Below are 18,493 nucleotides of genomic sequence, written 5' to 3'. Positions count from 1 at the left end.
GAGTCCAACTGCAACATTTATTTGAGCGCCTTTGTCTCAGCTCTTTCTTTTGCCATGCAAAACAGATTCATCTTTGTGACAGAGGAAATGTGTGACTCTCATACTCCAGCTGACAGACGTGACTTTAGCCTTTTTATACTGGACAGCTTTTTAAACATGGTTACATTTAACAAATCCTACTCACAATGACCTATTTTCATTGCTACATGTATTTCAAACATTTTTGCCCTGATTTTCATCTTGTATTCTTTCTGGGTGTGTCAAACTTGGCCTCGTCTCTTATTGTTAAAACCTCATGTCTACAAGAGCTCAAGTCATAAAGTCGAGTGAGCGTATCAATAAGTTAAAATGCTATCTCACTGGTTCCAGAAGACAAGGTTCGTGTTCCGTCTTCATGGAGAAGAATCAGAACCAGTCAATTGTTTTTCGCCAGGCTGCGATCGTGACCTCCTTTTTTACTGGGAGCAGCAGATTCCGACTACAGACGATAAACATCTGACAAAATGTCTTGTGCCTCATTAATCTAATTTACTGTGAACATCATCACTGCACTGGTTGACTGTGGCTGGGCTGTGTGATCATTAGCTGCTCCTCTGGTCCACGGCCAGGAGAGTCTGGCCTGATTGAACAGAGTGCTAACAAGGAAATAGAAAGCAAGCAAAATATTATGTCTCACAACTTGTGGCTAATGGCTTTATGATCAAGATTTAAACTCTTGACTATCTGCCTCAGAAAATAAGCTGCATCCATTTGGATAAGTGGAAAAGTTCGAGTGGTTCAAAACAAAACTGTTCCAAAGTTGAGATGAGGACAGTGCTGAAGATATGGAATTTGATATGTTGCGCCTATTAAAGCCCCTTCCAAACATTTGAGACTCATTTTTCTAGTTTTTCTATCATATCTCAGAACTTTGCACTGTGAACTACAGTGTTTATACTGTTTTCTCTTTACCTTACACCACAGAAATAATTTCATGACACACATTATTGTGGTTAGTGATGATCTTACTGGTGAGAAGTCACATTCGACACCACGCCTTGTGATAAACCAACCTGTTGTCTCCAAACAAAACGAGTTGGAGAAAAATATGCTATCTGACATATGGTGTTGAAAGCAAAAGTTGGATGACATTCTTATAACAAAGAAGATCATGTGTCATAGCTGAGCAGTATAAATATAACAAAAAGAAGACAGACAAGTTCAGTAACAAATAAATGAATTAATGGTAAAGATGGAGAGACAATTGTTTTCTTAATAGCTGGGGGAGGTTTCTGTTCAGGTCTGGGCTTTTTGGCTCCAGCTGCTGCTCCTGTGACACGCCCCTGAATCAAAACAATAACTAAATAAATAGACAAAAACACAGTAAAAAATAATTGCATTTTGTTGATCCATTTGGAGCAGTATGGCAATGAACTGGTCATCCCCCAACTCTTTATGTTTTGGAGACATGATAACTTCCAGCAGCACCTCAGCAGCTTTTTTTTCGTTATAAAATATTTCTCCAGAAAGCATTCCAGTGCATCGGTCTTAACTCTGAGTCGAAGGGAAGGCGCAACCAAATGAAAAACAAACAATGTAAAAACGAGAATGTCAAAGATAACACAACATCATTTCAGAGTAAAGCCTGGGAGTGGCCACAGTTGTCTTTGGCCATGCACCAGAAATCCACCCTCACCGGTCATCAATAAACCGCTGCTTTGTTATTGAACAGTGTCCAGTAAAGTGTCTAAACAAATGGCTCTCTACCTCGACATGTTCATGACTCTTTTCTTCTGGTTTGCGTCATCAGCTTTATTGCCTTGGTCAGTGAGGGGATCCCACCAACTGGGAAAGTGCATTAAAATAAAAAATAAATAAAATAAAAAAAATAAAGTAAAATAATCGGTATTCACAAATTGATCAGTCTGACGGCAGGGGAAAAAATGTTCCTGTGACGGGAGGGTCTGGCCTGGATTAAGACACTGAGAGGAGCAGCAGTTGGGATCAAAGCAATGTAACATTCTACCAGATCTGTGGGATAAATGTTTAGTTGAAATGGTGATGTGTAAAAAAGAAACATTACAGTCATTACATTGAATTGCAGTATCAATGACATATTTTGCACAACGTGAATATCATCTTTTAAGTGCTTAAGTTTTTATTACCAATATTGTTTTGTTATGTATAGTATAATTTAAATTAACTGACGATCCTTTTGTGTATATGATTTGTTTCACGACTGTTTCATGTTGCCACTCAATGACAGCATGTGTCACCTTGACCGCTATATTATGTACTGTAGTTGCACGTGGGGGTTTTCTAACAATTTCAAAGCTAGTGTATTTTTGGTACATGAGACTTTACTATTCACAAAAAGATGAATGCATCCTGCCTGGAAAACTTGTTGATGCCAGTCATCAACCGTGCAGTAACAGTATTGTCAGTGCATTGTTTGCATGGTCCTAAACTAAGATGAACGGATTGATACCCAAATCGGCTACCAAGCATTCCTGACACAATGGAGAAAGATCAATGACAAAAAGAATGTTTCAGCACACCCCGGTTGAGTATTTAGATACTGTTTTTAGCGGGCTAAGTGTGAACCAACCCTAGTAAAAAGTTTAGAGTAAAATCTCCTTTTGTATATGATAGTCTCATCACCTGTGAAAGGACAAGCAGTTCACAGAATCCGGGTCATGTGCAAGAGGTCAACAATACCAAAGTAACAGTTTAAACCATACTGTAGTATCCAAGTGGGGAGGAGGCAGAAAGCAGCGAAACATGATTGATGACAGATTTATGAAGACAGGCAGGATAACACGCTGGAGAGTTGCGGAGGTGGCAACTAGATAACAGTAACAATGACAAGAGTTCGGGTATATAAGGTCAAGATGAAGCAATCGAATTACAGCCAGGGTTGGAGTGGGAGTGGAGAGCCATGTGATGAGAGTGGAAACACTGCTAGAGGGTTGAGACGGGCAAAAACTAGATTGAAGTATCAAGCAGCAGATTGATCTACCAAACTAGTGACTTGAGCTACAGCCACAGAGCGACAATAGCAGTCAAGGACTTTTAGCATTGAACTCAAGTCTAATGTGACTTTTTACAATGTTCTTTTAGTTTAATCTTTAGTTTACAGAGATCTTAACCCTAACTTGAAAACAGAAGTTAGACAGAGAGAAACTCTTAAATAGGTCTGACATGGTTGGCTCAGATGAACAGGCCCAGTTGCTAAACAGTGACTGGCTCACAGATGACTCGATAAGACAAGGTTAGGTTTTTACAGAATTTACTCAACAATAAATCCAATAAGTAACAGAGCACAGTCAGGAGGCGAAGAACTAAGGACGTCGCTATCCAAACACACGTAGCGAGAAAGAACACCCAAGGAACGAGAAAAAACCTGAAAACAGAAGAGAAGCGAATTACTATAAAGTCAGCTAACAGAGACAACAAAAACGCACTCGGATAAATCCAGGAGGCCCAAACAACCAAAAGTGCTCGGTGGTGGAATAATCTAACACACACACACGGATGAAAAAACCAGCAAGTGAAAACAAGATACGAGTAACAAAACGTCTCGCAGAGCGCACAACGCAGCTATCAAAGACAGGAAACAGACAAGAAGAACAAACCAGGAAGTGGCAAGCACAATAAACTGTTTTCACAGAGCTAAATTCAAGGACGGCTTTACCGGAGAACGAGAATCAACCGTCTGGCAGCGCAGACTGGGACGCAGGTGTAGAAATCAGCGCGGCTTTATCATCGGATGAGCTCCAGCTGCGCTGCCATTAAGCTGGGGGAAACAAAGGAAAAGGAAAACACAGACAAGAAATAACAAAATAAAAGCACAAGAAAACCATGGAACATAACAGGGTCTTCAATATTTGGAAGGGGTTTTAATAGGCGCATTTGTCATGTCTTGTAGTTTTGTATGCTATCAGCTGTGCAACAATTTTGATTTCATTTTAACCAGGTGCAATTCAGTTTATTTCTACTTCATTCTTCTACTTTCTGTTGATAGAAATTACATAATTTTGATTGTTAAAGTCAACACATTTGACCTCACAAGTCAATTAAGTGACAGAAAGTAGCATAGTAGTAGTATAGTCCTCATTCATTTTTTAAATCATGATAAATCACATCTGACTCCTTCATTAACCAAGTCAATCACAATTTGTGCATATGGAGTAACAAATTACAATGGTAAATAATAATAATCCCAGAAGTTGTGTACAGCGCTTTACATATAAACAGCACTAACACTGAAAAATTAAAAATTTGAAATTATTAATCTGACTAACTATTGTTTATCAATGATGTACTGGTTCAATAATAATGAAATAAAGATCTTAATGACAATAAATACACACCAGCGCTTCCACTTTTCAACACTGCAATGCACTGTATCGTCACTCCATCAAGACAGTAATGGCTGCTCACCATCACTTGCTAGCATGTCTGACTTCTGCTTCTCCATGGCTCTCCCACATGCTGCATCAAGTGTCGCAGTCTCTCATGTTTTGATCTCAACCCCTAGGTAGATTTTGTGTCCTGCTGCGTGCCAGTTGGTTGCCAAAGCTAATGAAGGTAGACTTTGACAGGAAAAAAAGACAGGAATAACTTGATACCCCATTCACAAGCAGCCACTTTCTGTACTGGACTTGTAGATGACATTTATGTGCATGATTAATATAATACCCCGTATTGCATGCGATTGTGTGAAATGGTCAAAATTCATGTGCCACAATGATGTGAGAGATGTGTATATAAAAACAAAGCAGCACATATGTTGGGCCTGTAGTACATGTCTCAATGAGCATGTTATGATTTGCAGCCCTTATCCAGTCTACATAGACCTCTACATTGTTCCAGCTGAAGAAATCAAAGCAGTGGATGCTGCAAACAATTTGGCCGCCGTTTGCTGATCATTATACTGGAAGAGCAGCTGAAGACTTTGGATCAATGTTGATAAGCGGAAGGGCTGACGCCGAATGAGCAGCACTGCGGTTGTAGACTGATGTTGTCATTGTGATGTGACAGCAGTGACGACGCAGACCGTCCGTCATTGTGGGGTCTCTCCCCAGCAACGTTAGCTTGACGATGCACGGCCATCGATGAGAGAGTGTAACACGATGCTAGTCATGGCTCGTGGCTTTTCAAAGCTTTTCTCTTAGAAAGGACTTGTCCACCCTCACTGCATGAGGTCCATGGTTCCTTCCTGCCTTCTGCTGTTTGGTTGCACAGTGGTGGACTCTTGACTGGATTCACTGTTCATTGTTGGTCATATTTTATTTTATTTTTTCAGTATACTTCAATTTTTGTTCTGATGTTAGTATTTGCATTTATTCAGTGTTTCCTTTGTGCCTACGACCTTGATTGTGTTGTTGCCTAGTCTTTAATGTTTAATGTTTGTCTATAATGTCTTTACTGTTTGTATGGTGTCGTAACAATCCAAGGGAGTGTAATCGATTCTAACCATCTGTTGCTGAATGAGCGGGAAGAGAGCTGAGCAGATGCCTCAGTAACGTCATTGATCTAAAAAACAAAAACAAAAAACTGAACACTATGCATGGAAACACAGATCGGCTGTTTTGTATCCTGTGTGGGACATAGCTTCAAAAATGATGAATATGGTGACTGAAACCTTCGAATCCATGTGGATCCAGCACAGAAGTTGTGCATATATGACCCACTCTCTCTATGTGGACCAGGACCCAAGTGTCTGATTTGGATCTCTGCGTGACTCAGAAGCAAAGTAATCCAATTTAGGAATCGTGGCACTGGTGAGACGACAGTTGAGAGCCAGTCACATGCTAACATTCCGTAACCTTCTTGAGCTTTTATCATCATTAAAGCTACTTCAAACAATTGTGCACACAGTTGTGTCCCACTTCTTTTGCTGACTGTCTCTCTTGGCAAGTCTTGATCTTGGTCTGTTGTTAATCTAAATGCTGAACTTCACCTTCATGGTAGTGATTCTCTGCTGAGCTAAGGAGAAGGGAAAAAAACAAACACATTTTCTGACACAATTTCTTTGTGCTCCAGGTCATGTAAACACTTGTACTGAAGTGACAAAAAAGGTCACGCCAGCCCATGGAGACCATGTGCAGTGCAATAGGAATGTCTTTTTAAATGCCATTTCCTATCAGTAGTCCTGCCATTAATTCCTGCCTGCAGCCAAACTCAAGTCACGTGCGTCTGTCTCTGTGTTTTCTTTTCCACCTTTTGACAGATGCTTTGATTATCACAGGGTTCCAGGCTATTTTAAAAGTTGGAAAATGTATTCTTGTACTTCCCGAAGCAAGAAAGTGGCCAGTCTGGCCTGATGTGTATGTGAGAGTGTCATGTTTAACTTTCAGCGGCTTTTAAATGTCATTTTTAAGTGTGACAACAGACATCCCCCCCACCGACCCCCACTGAAATATGGCAGCGCATAATATTTCCCCTTTAGGCAAGGAAAGGCTATACTTCCCTCAGATCTTATCTGAGTTAAGTGACTGAGTCAAAACAGGTGAATTACAGAGCACGTGCGCGTCGAGGCCCCACACTCGCTCCAGGATAAAATGTCCCACTAACAGATAATCATTTTACGGAGGTACTCCCAAAACATGAACTTTTCCACCTCTGAAGACAAATGATGCACAGACCCCCGGCGGCTATACATTTTCATTCAGGCTTATCATATCCAAAATCAACATTTGCCTTTATGATGCACTGCAAATCGTATAAGAAAAGTTACATTGATTTATATTGAGCTTCACAAGATGACGTCATGAATCTGATTTAGGGAAGAGATTAATGTTGCTGTTATGATAGTAGAGGCACTGGTGGAAAGATTCCTTCATACAACTGAGAAATCCTTCAAGCTATTCAAGATCAACAGCCTTGATGCTTCATTACCAGAATGTGTGAAACATATCCAATGTGCTGACAATCCTAAAATAGGAGCGCTGGGACACACTTCGATAGGGGATGACGCTTGATCACGGTTCAGGTTTGTCAGAGTCAAAATTTTTGGTTGTGTTTTGATTCAGATGGAACTTGTTTCTATTCATGAATCTAATTACCAACTATAAGCTGCCACTTTTTTTCGGCTTTCTACGGCACAGGCAGCACCACTGAGACCAGAGGAGCGACTTACAGGATGAATGAACAAGATCTATTTTCTGTCTTAAATTTAGTGTGTGCCGCTAATATTCCTGTGCGCTCTATAGTCCGGAATCTACATTAATTCCATCACTTGTTTCAGTCAATCACACAATCACTCGAGACAGCACAGAACTCAGTCCGATAACTCTGAATGATGCACAAGACGCCTCTGAGTGACAACAATATGGAAGAAATTGAATGGCAGTCATGTGCTTGGATTGATGAAAGGTAAGTTTACCGGTGTTTAGTAAAAAAAAGAAAAAAAAAACCCAATGGGAGCCCAGGTGCCAACTGAATACATGCCGTACTGAGCCACCGGTACAAGTAGATAGCTTTGACTGGAGTCAGAAACAATGGGTTAGCGAGCATGAAGGGCCTGTTGGCAAAGTGTGTCCACGCCTACTCTGTCTGTACTAGCTACTTTTATGGAAATACTAATGCTCATGCTATATGTGCATTTCTGTCACCTCATTTACTGCCCTCTTCGAGTCGACTTTTTTTTTTTTTTCATTTTTTTCATTTGATCTCACCTCTAGTTTTGAGATGGTGTTTAAATAATTGGGAAATTCATGTTCAATTCTTTGGCCGATCAAAGATCATAAGCTCTGAACAAAACCCCCTTTACACTCAGATCTTCGATTAATGACATGTTCCAGTAAAAAAACTAAGAATAGACAATCAAGTCACCTGCTACCACACTGTAAAACCCCCATCCATAGGACATGAGTGGCTGGTGACAAGGCAGAGCAGCTCTGGAGATGTATTTTCAAGATCACTTACTCCCTAGTTCAATCTAGCACTGCAGCATTTGTATATTCATGCATCTCAAAAGCTTCCAGTAGACCCCACATCAGATTCTTATGTCTGGGCTTCAGGTGTCATAGTGTCATAATTTGTATTCAGTCATCACTGAACTGCAGGAAAAGTTACTTAACTGGACTCCAGACACATGAACCACTTATCTGGGAATTTGTGTATAGACCCATTGATTTCTCAAGCAAGTGACTTATACAGAGTTTTGTCGAGCGCTTCCTTTTTTCAGGATCAACGAATGAATAAATAAATAAATCAAACAGGTCTTATGGACAGTAGAGTTTCTCAACTTGGCTGTTCCTCATCTTCTTGACCTACACCCACCTCATAATCAACCTTTATGAGGCTTGGGATGCTTGAATTCCACACTCACATGGGTAAAAAAAACATCAACAACAGTCCAGTTGTCAAGGGTCAATCTACTGTACTTTCAGCACCAGTAGTTGATCATATGCCCAGTCGGGGTACTTGCTCTAACTATCGACTAAGACCCTGTGTGCATGTGATTAAACCAGAGTGTGTTTCCTGGTCTGCAGCAGGACAGAAGTAAAACACAATGATACATTGATAGACCAGTAGTGAAGAAAAAGCTTGGCTTCTCTTCCTTTATTTGCTATATAAAGAACACTTTTCAATTGTGCACCAACCCCTTCCTCTTCAGTTTTGACTCCATTCTTAGAACTTCCTTCCAGGGATCAATGCTGTAACAGTCACCAGCCTCATGTTTGGACTGATCAACTGACTGCATGCCTGTGGGAAGCTCAGCAGGAGAGTTGTGGACGAGTCTGGTGAGGAAGACAATCCAGCTGTGGTTGGAGTCATCTGTTTCTCTTGAAGAAGGGAATCATCGCCACCAAATATGGAGATAAACACGTCAGCCTGCATGTGTGTCATGATGCTGACGCCGCATATGTGTGCACACATGTATTAACTTGTGTCAGTCTGTCCCTTCATGTTACAGATATGTTTCACAATAATGAGGTGGTCGGTTGGAAGACTTTTAAACAGACTGTTTCCATTAGGAGCTACTCAGTTTGAATTGTTGTTGATTGACCCACATAAACAAAGGAGGCGGCTTCTATAGAAGCAGTAAATGCTCTATGTCCTCATAAAACAGCAATATGTCTAGATTATGCAGGGATCTATATCGACATTATAGGTGTATGATTTTCCCAACTGTGTGCTCATCTTCAGGTTGAAAAACAAAAGAGAGCAGAGTCTGACCTAAGCACCATCAAGAATTCAGTCCTCTTCACATAACTTGACACTGTCTGTTTTCTCCATAACAAGCCTCTCCTGCTGCCTCGCCATCTCTCATGCGCTGACACTGAGCCCTGGATGTAACGACTCCCACCTCTGACATTTGTCAAGTAGAATAGAAAATATCTGTCCAGACCCGGATTTCAATGTCAGTGAAGCAACAAAAACCTGCACATTGATGCATTCATGAAAGTTTGCATGAGGTGGGAGGGATGACCGATGGTCCGCTGATGATGCATCACAATTGAAATCAAACCAAATGGGCTTTATGTAAAATCCACAAAGGCCGAGTGCTGAAGTGAGGTCACTTCTCCTTGCGCCTTTGATGAATCTATTTGAACTGCAGGGTGAGCAAAGAATTTGCTTTGTGTTCTAGTGTCCCTGCATTCATTGCAGACCATGCTCGGTGACAAACATGAACGAATAAAACATGGCTGCCCCCTATCAAAGAGCATATGCTGTAGCCTGTACCATGATCTCCTCTGCTACCTCATTCATCTCTGAGGGCCACAGTTGCACCTCAGAAGCCAGCGCTGGAGCTACACAGAGTGTCTGCCACAATACATTCTGACAATAACTTGGCCTCATATTGTCGGATTAGTTATCCCTTCATAAGGCTGAGGAACTAAACATGGCCACTGAATTTTAAGGAAAGTCAGTGAAGGCAAAGTCCTTCTTAACCCCCTTTAAAGACTGAATGTGACCTTAATGTGACTTTAAATACCAGGACTGCTGCGGCATTTGGAACACCCCACTCCTTCCGAAGTGCGGTGAGTAGTCTCTCATCATGTTGTCAATGTGTGCATATTGTGTAACCATTTACAGCAGACAATCACAAGTTCACATGTTGATGAATTGAATGTTGAAAGGGATCAATTTGAGGTGCTGGTTTGCTCAAATGTTAATTAATGGTGGTGACAGTTCTGTTGTTTCCACGTCATGTGACCCTAATACTGTTTGAGAAGCAAATTCTTCCCCAGTACTGTCCGGCTGGTTTGACTCAGTAGTACGCAGTAGTGTTGTAGTACTCGAGCGGAGACTGCTCTTGGTCTCAAGACCACTTTTTTAGAGTCTCAGTCTTGTCTGGGTTTGTCTTTTCAGCTGACACCTGATGTGGATCAGTTTGAGACACCTTATATGTGCTGCCTTGCTCTCGTCTTGGTCTTGCCCCTCAAATATCTTGACCTCACTGGTGTGGTCTTGTCTACAACATGAGTGGATATGCAGGAGAGCTTGCTCATCTTTCCATCATGTGACGTCAGCGGACCACAGCACTCCATAAAATTCTTGGATTGCATATGTTTCAGTTTCTGACTGACTCACAACACCGTCGTCAACATACAGTACTTGCATCTAATTGATATAAATAAATTATAACATTAATATTTATTTATGTCTATGTCTGTTGCAGGGGTTGTTTAACCCGTTTCCAAATACCGATCATAAATTACTGGGTTGTCCTACTTGTTTTGGGAATGTCATTGCAGTACTGAATAAAAGCGGTTAATAAACACTGTTTATTATTACAGTTGAACTTCACGCTCAATATCAGGTTACAGCAACAAGTCAAATCTGACCTGTTTTTGGATGAACATGGCGACCTCTCACTGATTCTCTTCCCATGAGTTTTCTCAAGAGACGAACCTACGGCATTTTGCCAGTCACATTTATTTTTTCTTGTTCTGTTCTTCATCCACTTCATTGTCCACAATCTGTTCCAAGTGTTGTGTTATCCAGAAATTATTATTCAGAAATATACAGAAATTGTGTTCCAGAGATAAGGGTGTAAAGGCTTGCTTTCTCATGAGCCAACTGGAGGACATTGTGGTGGATACCCAGCCCAGTCTGGTGCCATGATCACCGCATCACTGGGGGGAAAGATGCACATGCTGCCAGGGGTCTGACTGTATCAAACACAGAGAATTGGAGCAGATGGAATTCTGCTAAAGAGGCAGAGAGGGGGTTGGTGAATGAATGAGAATGAAATCAGGAAAAAAAACCTGTGTCTTCATTTTTACATTTGACGCCCCATAGTTACTTAGAGTATCTTTTGTCAGTTTTCTGTCACTGGGCAGCAAAGTTTATTGGTACATCAGGCCTCAAAAACACAATTCATTAAGAAATCTAAAGAAGCTAAAAGAGTTTGAAGAGCTGGAAGCAGAAACATTAAAATCCAGTTATAGCGAATGTAGTTTGTATTGCCAAATGGAGTCAAATGAAAACAACCAATTTCATGTTGAGTGTTTATTAAAGTCACTCACAACATACAACACACATGCACACACAGTCATGTTTTACTATTTTTGTGAGGACCTCTCATTGCCATGATGCTTTCCCCAGTCTCTCGCAATAAGCTTGACCTGCCAAAACAAATGGCTCACCCTAACCGTGACTCTGAACCAAACTTAAACCCAATTATAATGAACTGCTGTCACTGGTGATGCAATCATCTGCACTTTGTGAGGAAAATGTCCTCACAAGAAGGTGGCTTGTCCAAGCGTACGTACTTACAAGTATGGCAAGACACAATAAGATGACTTGTGAAGTCATTGGATCAAGGGGTTTCTAGAAACATCTGTGGTATGTTAGAGCCTCCTGCTCCTCATTTCTGTTTCTGTGTGGGTTTGATTCTGTGTTCCCCCTATACTTTGACTCTCGCTCTCTTACAGACAGGCCTGTATTTTGGGCGTGTTACCCAAGTGCTCTATATATAGTTAAATACATCTGTAAACCACTAATCATCAAGACCACATTTCCTGTCAAGCAGCGCAGCCACCGGAGCTGGAACTCTGATTGGTTAATGAGCCATTTGACTGAAGAAGCACCACATCAGTTATGTTATAGAATAGACCTCTGGTGATGGGAATGCATATTTTACGACCCATTTTCTATCACTATATTGTTCATACTATACTTAAACAAATTGGCAGGAAGGTCCCCTCTCTCCAGTCAAACAAGTTAGTGAGTCACTTTTGTATTTGCTCACTCCAGGACGTCTAGAAGTTTGAGAAACCACACACAAAGGTATGGATTCCTGTTCTGTCCTGCTTCAACATCACAAGTACTGTCCCAGCCAACACCCCCCTCCCACCTCCCTGTCAAGTTTACATTAAATGTATGTGATGCTGCTTGCCTAAGCCACTCCGTCTCTGCTTGACTGAACAAAATTACTTTCAGCTTGGGAAATTTGGAATCATGACACAACTAAAAAACGCTAATGGTTGTCTCTATGTGTCTGAGATGTCTGCTGTCACTGCCCTACCTGAGCTTGGTCAATATCAGATCGCCAGAGGTGACAAAGCACAAGGTCTGGACACCTGACTCCTGTTCCTTTTTAAACATCTGAAACAAGATTAAGATCTGTGACAATGGACAACAGTAGTTCACCACGTACCTACTCCAAGACGCTCATTTCACATGACTTGACCAAAATACAGCATACATTCAAATCAATAAACTTCCCAGATTTACAAATCATCTTGGCTCACGAAAAACAAATAAGAACTGTGTAAACCACCGTTGACATTAGTTTAATCATTCCGTAATATTGAAAGGTCGAACTATTTTAGCAGGCATCACTAATGCTTGTTGTCCAATGAAAGACATATTTTTCCACAACATGAAAATTGATTAATTTCAAATGAAGTCAAGTTTTTTACTTCTAAATGGAGTTGTGCACATGAGGAGCAGTGTTACATATTGTGTTAAAATGCACATATAATTATATTGAAACAGGCTGCATCTTGCTCCAAAGCTGGCTCCTTTCCGGTCTACGCATCAATTACAAAAAAAAAAAGAAGTGATTTCGTTGTGATTTTCTTTTTTTATTTTTGCCCATGTTATTGCATACAGAGAAAATGTGTGTAAAATACATGAATGAAAATACTGAACACGACCAAAATGTATCAACCTTTCCCATTTAAATATGTTGACCCATTTTATGGGCATTTGCGAACAGACAGACACACAAAATATATTATTATAATTCACGTTGTCTGCTGAGTTCAGTATTTATGGATGGATAAGCTCAACTCATTTTATTCACTCACTCGTTTGATCATGTTCCAGATGGTGTGTGTACTTTAAGTGGACATTTCACACAGAAGAAATGAACGCACTCCTTGTGTTTTACTTTCTCAGCTAATGATGTCAATACTCCCCGTCAGCCAAAAACAAACCTGAGCCTAATTTCCAGACCACCAGAGCTGAATTTTTCAACACATCACTCTTAATTCTCAAGTTTGCAAACAAAGTGAAATGTGAATGTATTTATAATCATTAGCAACCTTGGTAATGTGCAGTATCTAAGAGCTTTTGTCACTTAACACACGTGGAGCTGAGTACCGATGGAATCGCTGGACCACGTAGGCAGTAATGATGTTCTCCTACTTCAAACACCAGTGAGTGGAACGGGAACAAATTCCCGCTGGATGGTGACCAGAAGATGTTCCCCACAATCACTCTTTCAGTTGTTGTTGTCTCTGATACATTCATCTCCAGCCAAAGATAGCCTGAGATGACAAAGTACGGCCATCCCATCATCCCATGCCCTCTATCTCATCCCTGTTACGTAAGCCTAGTGCCCCCCAACGCACCCCAACATAGTTGGATGAGCACAGATCACAATCAAACGCACATCCATTATACAATGTTCCTGCTTGGCAACGCTTGGAATCCTTTGGCCCGCCACACACACACATATCAATGTGATCTATCTGGACTAAATGAAATCTGAAGGCCGGGGCTCAGAGCCTCAAGCTGGTGAAAGTGGAGCCAGGAATATAGTGAGGGATTTGAGGACGCTTACCTGGCCTTTTACCTCAGTCACTACGAAGGTTATGAGATGTTTCTTCACATTCACCCCTCTGGTGCACAACACCACCAACATGTCCAATATGTGACAAAGGAGCACATATTGTTGTAAAAACATTTTTTCAAAATGTATTTCTCAGTCAAACAAAATAAAAAATGTGCAATACAAAAATAATCTGTAATACAAGCCTGCTACACTGGCTACAGTGTGACACAGTTCAGAATTGTTTTGATCTACTTTGAACTGGTTCAAACAGAAACAGTGAAACAATAAATGGTGCTATAATAATGGAGCCATACCACTTATGTGTTGTTCGCATTGTTTTCTGCTCATAAAAAAGAAAGAGTGGTTAAATATTTTGTAGGACATTTTCAGGAAGTTGACCCTCGAGTCTATGTCTATCAATGTTTTCAGAAAGTTTCACAGAGACTTGAAACTGGCAGCAAATCTGTCCATTCCGGGAAGTGACAAATGTGCGGTCACATCCATTGAAATCCAGCTGACTGACTCTGTTTCTGTGTGGACATGGTCTTTGTCATAAACATCGGTCTTGCCATATTAATTAGTATTTGTGACATGTTTCTCTGTGTCATACAGAATAAATGCTTTCCATGACACAATGGTACTACTAACTATATGACATGTATTATATATATGACATCACCAGGCGGGAATTTCATAGCTTTCACAGATGTTTATGTGACCAATAGTGACACTCCACGTCCGACAAGCCACAATGATGATGACTACGCATCATTACTGTCGTTTATGGTGGGACAAAGAACACCACTGCTGCAACCACTGCTGTTTGCACTGTATTTTCTCCTCCAGTTCCTTTCTGCTGCACTTTTTTTTCACATTCCTGCTACGTCTGTTGCGCTGTTTTGACCATGAATTGGTTCCGGTATGCGCTGCTTGTGGAGGGTCATGGCGAACAGACTGCTGCTGTCACTTTCTGTCTCACAGCATGATCTCATCAGAGTGTGACCATTACTCTTCAAAATCTCAGTCTGTAAAATGCGCTCTCCTGCTCTCTGTTTTGCTCCTACATGCAGTGCATTGCTTCTACATAACTACAACCACCCTTGTCTTCTCTGCCAGGGGTTCATCATCAAACTCTGCTTTCTCCAAAACATTGATATAAAAACGTCCCTGAACTGTTGCTCAGATTAATAGTAACAGGGGTCTGCTATCTGTTTGTGTAAAATAATAACTACATCAGGCTTCATATTTGCAGCTGGTCTGGTGTAGTGCTGTGTGATAAGTGCTCCAGCCTCAAATGCCCTCGCTATTGGCTAATCCACCTCAGACTTCAAATGATTGGCTCTCCGCCCAGGTAGGCGCTGCCCATTACCTATAACCCCCTTGTCTTCCGCTGCTCAGCCACTTTTTCCACTTAACCTTTGAATTGTAATCTTCATCGAGTATTTAGATTTGTCTCGCTCCCGCAAGTCATGTGAGCTTGTGCTTGATGCTGCAGACCAGCACAACACCTGTGTCATGTGTTTGGGCTCAGTGCACCTGCAGCTCTTGGACTCATGTTCTGCAAGCTTGGCACTACCTGATCAGGTGCGTTGCATTCGGGTGACCATTAAGTTGTGGGCAAGCATGGTTTCAGAGAACTGTGCTCGTTCGAGATGTTCGGCCCGAGGGAGTTCTGTGTCGAGAGACCCCAGCAGCCGCATCAGCAGCCATCCACATTTTCGATGGTGTACTCGACTTTGTCGTCGTCCGCCAGAGGGAGGAAACCTCCCAAAAGAGCTAGGCTGACACCTAGCCATCTGTTCTCGCCTGTGACAAGTGCTTCTGATGGAGCGACTCAGTGCACACATGGTGGCCACTCCTGGGAGCTCTGGGAGTGATTCCAGAGGTGCTCTGCTGGGTGACACTCAGCATACTCCACACACAGGTCTTACTGCTTCAGGGGATGCTTTATGCATTACCCACACTCAGGTTGAGGATGTCGTTTCTGCAGGTGGTTCTGGATGGTCCGTGTAATTCCATGTTCAAACATTTGGTGTTCACTAGAGAATCTGACTCTTCACTCTTGTCGCTTGACTACAATGAAGCAGGTGAGTGACCTAATGCCTTTGTCAGTCAATTCCAAGTGTACGTCTTTTGGGGGTGAAGGGGACTCGGGGACCCTTCACCCCAACTCTGCTTTCAGGCCGAAGGTGATCACGTCGGCGTACCGGTAGCAGGTGGTCATCTTGAGATCTTTCCATCCTCCTCCTCATCAGAATGTCCAAGAGGTAAGAATGCACGGGTTTTATCCAGTTTATGCATTGTCATGTTATGTCATCAGAACTGGAGGTCTCAGACTGACGGACAGAATGTTCTGTCATGAATCTGCCATGGTGGGAGAGGAAGACCAGTTTCTCCTCAGCAGCTAGCACAATGGGTGTGCTCAACCATTAAGAAGGTGTACGTGGCTGCGGGTGCTATGGTCTCAGAGTGCCTCAGAGTGCATTCTATGAGGGCTATTTCTTTCGGCTGCTCATTTTGGCAGTGCTTCCATGGAAGACACCCGTCAGGAGGCATCCTGGTCGTCTGTACCGACCTTCGCTCATGCTTACTTGAAGGACATGATGGACTCCTCTGTGGCTCATACCGTCCTTTCTGGAGGTGCATCTTCGTCAGACACTTGAGGAATGGTATTTTTCTTTCAGGCCATGCTGGGAGAGAACTTATCCCAGCGACCTTGGTTTTTAACCTATAGCGAACGCCAATGGAGCACACCTGACATAGAAAATGTCTATTACCTTATGTAACAGCCGTTGCTGCCCAAAAGGCCTGTCTCCAAAAGGCTGAGCTCCAAAAGGGGCAGAGTAGCAGGAGACAAGGGGGTTGTAAGCAGAGGGCGGTGCCTACCTCAGTGGAGAGCCAATCAGTTGACGTCTCTAGCCATGGACAGTGCCTTGAGGTGGACTGTCCAATCACGAAGGTCATTAGAGGGCGACACACATGTTCATAGAACTGCATGTTTTGTGACTTTGCCACTCAAGGGATTAGACCACTCATTGTTTAATGGCTCTAAAAACGTCCATCTGATTAAATCCACAGCACACTGACAGTTAACTGTCGTAGTTGTGGTCCACAGTACCACGAGTTTCTCCATCGACCAAGCATGTGTGACTGACACAAGTCTTGCTGTCCGCTGCTGTTGGCTCACACATCCTTGGTGCTGCAGCAGATAAAGATCAGAACTGACGGTTTCTTCTGCTGTCAATGTCTGTTTCCACAACAGAGCAGGTATTCAGACAGTCTGCTGCACAATGTTGGTACTAAAGTCTTTTGGGGCCACATATTTTTATTTTAGGGTTGGGATGAAAGAATTAGCGGTGGCTTGGAGAGTGAGGTTGAACCCACAGCTAGTGGCATTCCTGTGTTATTGATCTGGACGGACTTGAGAGTGGCAAGTAATGCTTGCATTTGTGTGGCTTTGTGAGGGCAAAGTTGAATCCTGCACAAGCACATGTTTTGTTAGTGGATGCAGGTAGAGGGCAGTGCCAATACAATACCAATATCTGCTACTATATATATATATATATATATATATATATATATATATATATATATATATATATATATATATATTAAGACCATACCTCAGGAACCAAGTGTCCAACGATGCCGCCATCTGGTTGAATCCTCCATCATGAAATGAGTGTTCAAAATGTCAATGTCTAAGTACCTCGTAAAAAGAGTCACCAAAACAATAGAAGAAAAAAAAAAACTTGTAAGAGGAGATAGACACGGAAAGTTGTTTACCAGCTTACACAAATGGCTACGCAAAATATTGAGATGCAGGTAAATGCTGCAGGCCGTCCTGGCGTAGAGGACATATGCTAAAAATAAACTTCTGGAGACGATAATTCCAAATAGTGTCCTTTTCACAACGCTGAAGAATCTTTATTGTTCACGAATGAACATTTTTTTATTGTGTCAAACTCTGCAATATTAACTGCATTTAATTTCACTTTCAGAAAAGTTTCAAAATCAATAAACCAATTGTGCGTGTGTTGGGTCATGATAGACATTAAGCAATGCAGCTGTGGTGTGTGATGCTTCTATTGCCGCACACTCACAGTGAAGAAGTCTGACAAATGCGCAACCTTTGGATAACGTGATGTCTCACTCGAAAATTGTATATACTGTATATAGTTTGCTCTGTTGTTTAAATGTTGGCAAAAAACACTACATGCGCTGCAAAATGTGAAGGGAGAAGGACTCATTGGTTTTATGAAGCAAGTTGAGGAAAAGAATGTTCAGAATTTGTCTGGAAACTCGCCAAACAACAATAAAATCATGCAAAAGAGAAGTAATAAAATCAAAACAGTTATTTAAAGTGAATAAGTATAAAAACTGCCCACCGCTTTCTGGAGACATTGTAAAACCAATCCCCTATCTGCAACAACATGCCAAAATAGCTGAGAGTCAGGACCCACACATTTTCACAAATTAAAAGGTATTTTC

General features: G+C 41.7%; 1 protein-coding gene across 4 annotated transcripts in view; it reads left to right on the top strand.

The window, feature by feature from the left end:
- The first annotated feature begins 9,608 nt into the window (after nucleotides 1-9,608).
- The window catches only part of rnf17 (ring finger protein 17), a 60,783-nt gene continuing 51,898 nt past the window's right edge, over nucleotides 9,609-18,493 (top strand). For all 4 annotated transcript variants that reach the window (XM_053876848.1, XM_053876849.1, XM_053876851.1 and 1 more), the window contains exon 1: nucleotides 9,609-9,974. The gene's annotated coding sequence lies outside the window, so the exon portion shown is untranslated. The remainder of the gene's footprint in view (nucleotides 9,975-18,493) is intronic.

The sequence above is a fragment of the Synchiropus splendidus genome, chromosome 10, assembly GCF_027744825.2.
Source record: "Synchiropus splendidus isolate RoL2022-P1 chromosome 10, RoL_Sspl_1.0, whole genome shotgun sequence".
Classification (NCBI taxonomy): Eukaryota; Metazoa; Chordata; class Actinopteri; order Syngnathiformes; family Callionymidae; genus Synchiropus; species Synchiropus splendidus.
The sequence above is the reverse complement of the archived record's forward strand: the minus strand, read 5'-3'. Positions and strand labels throughout refer to the sequence as shown.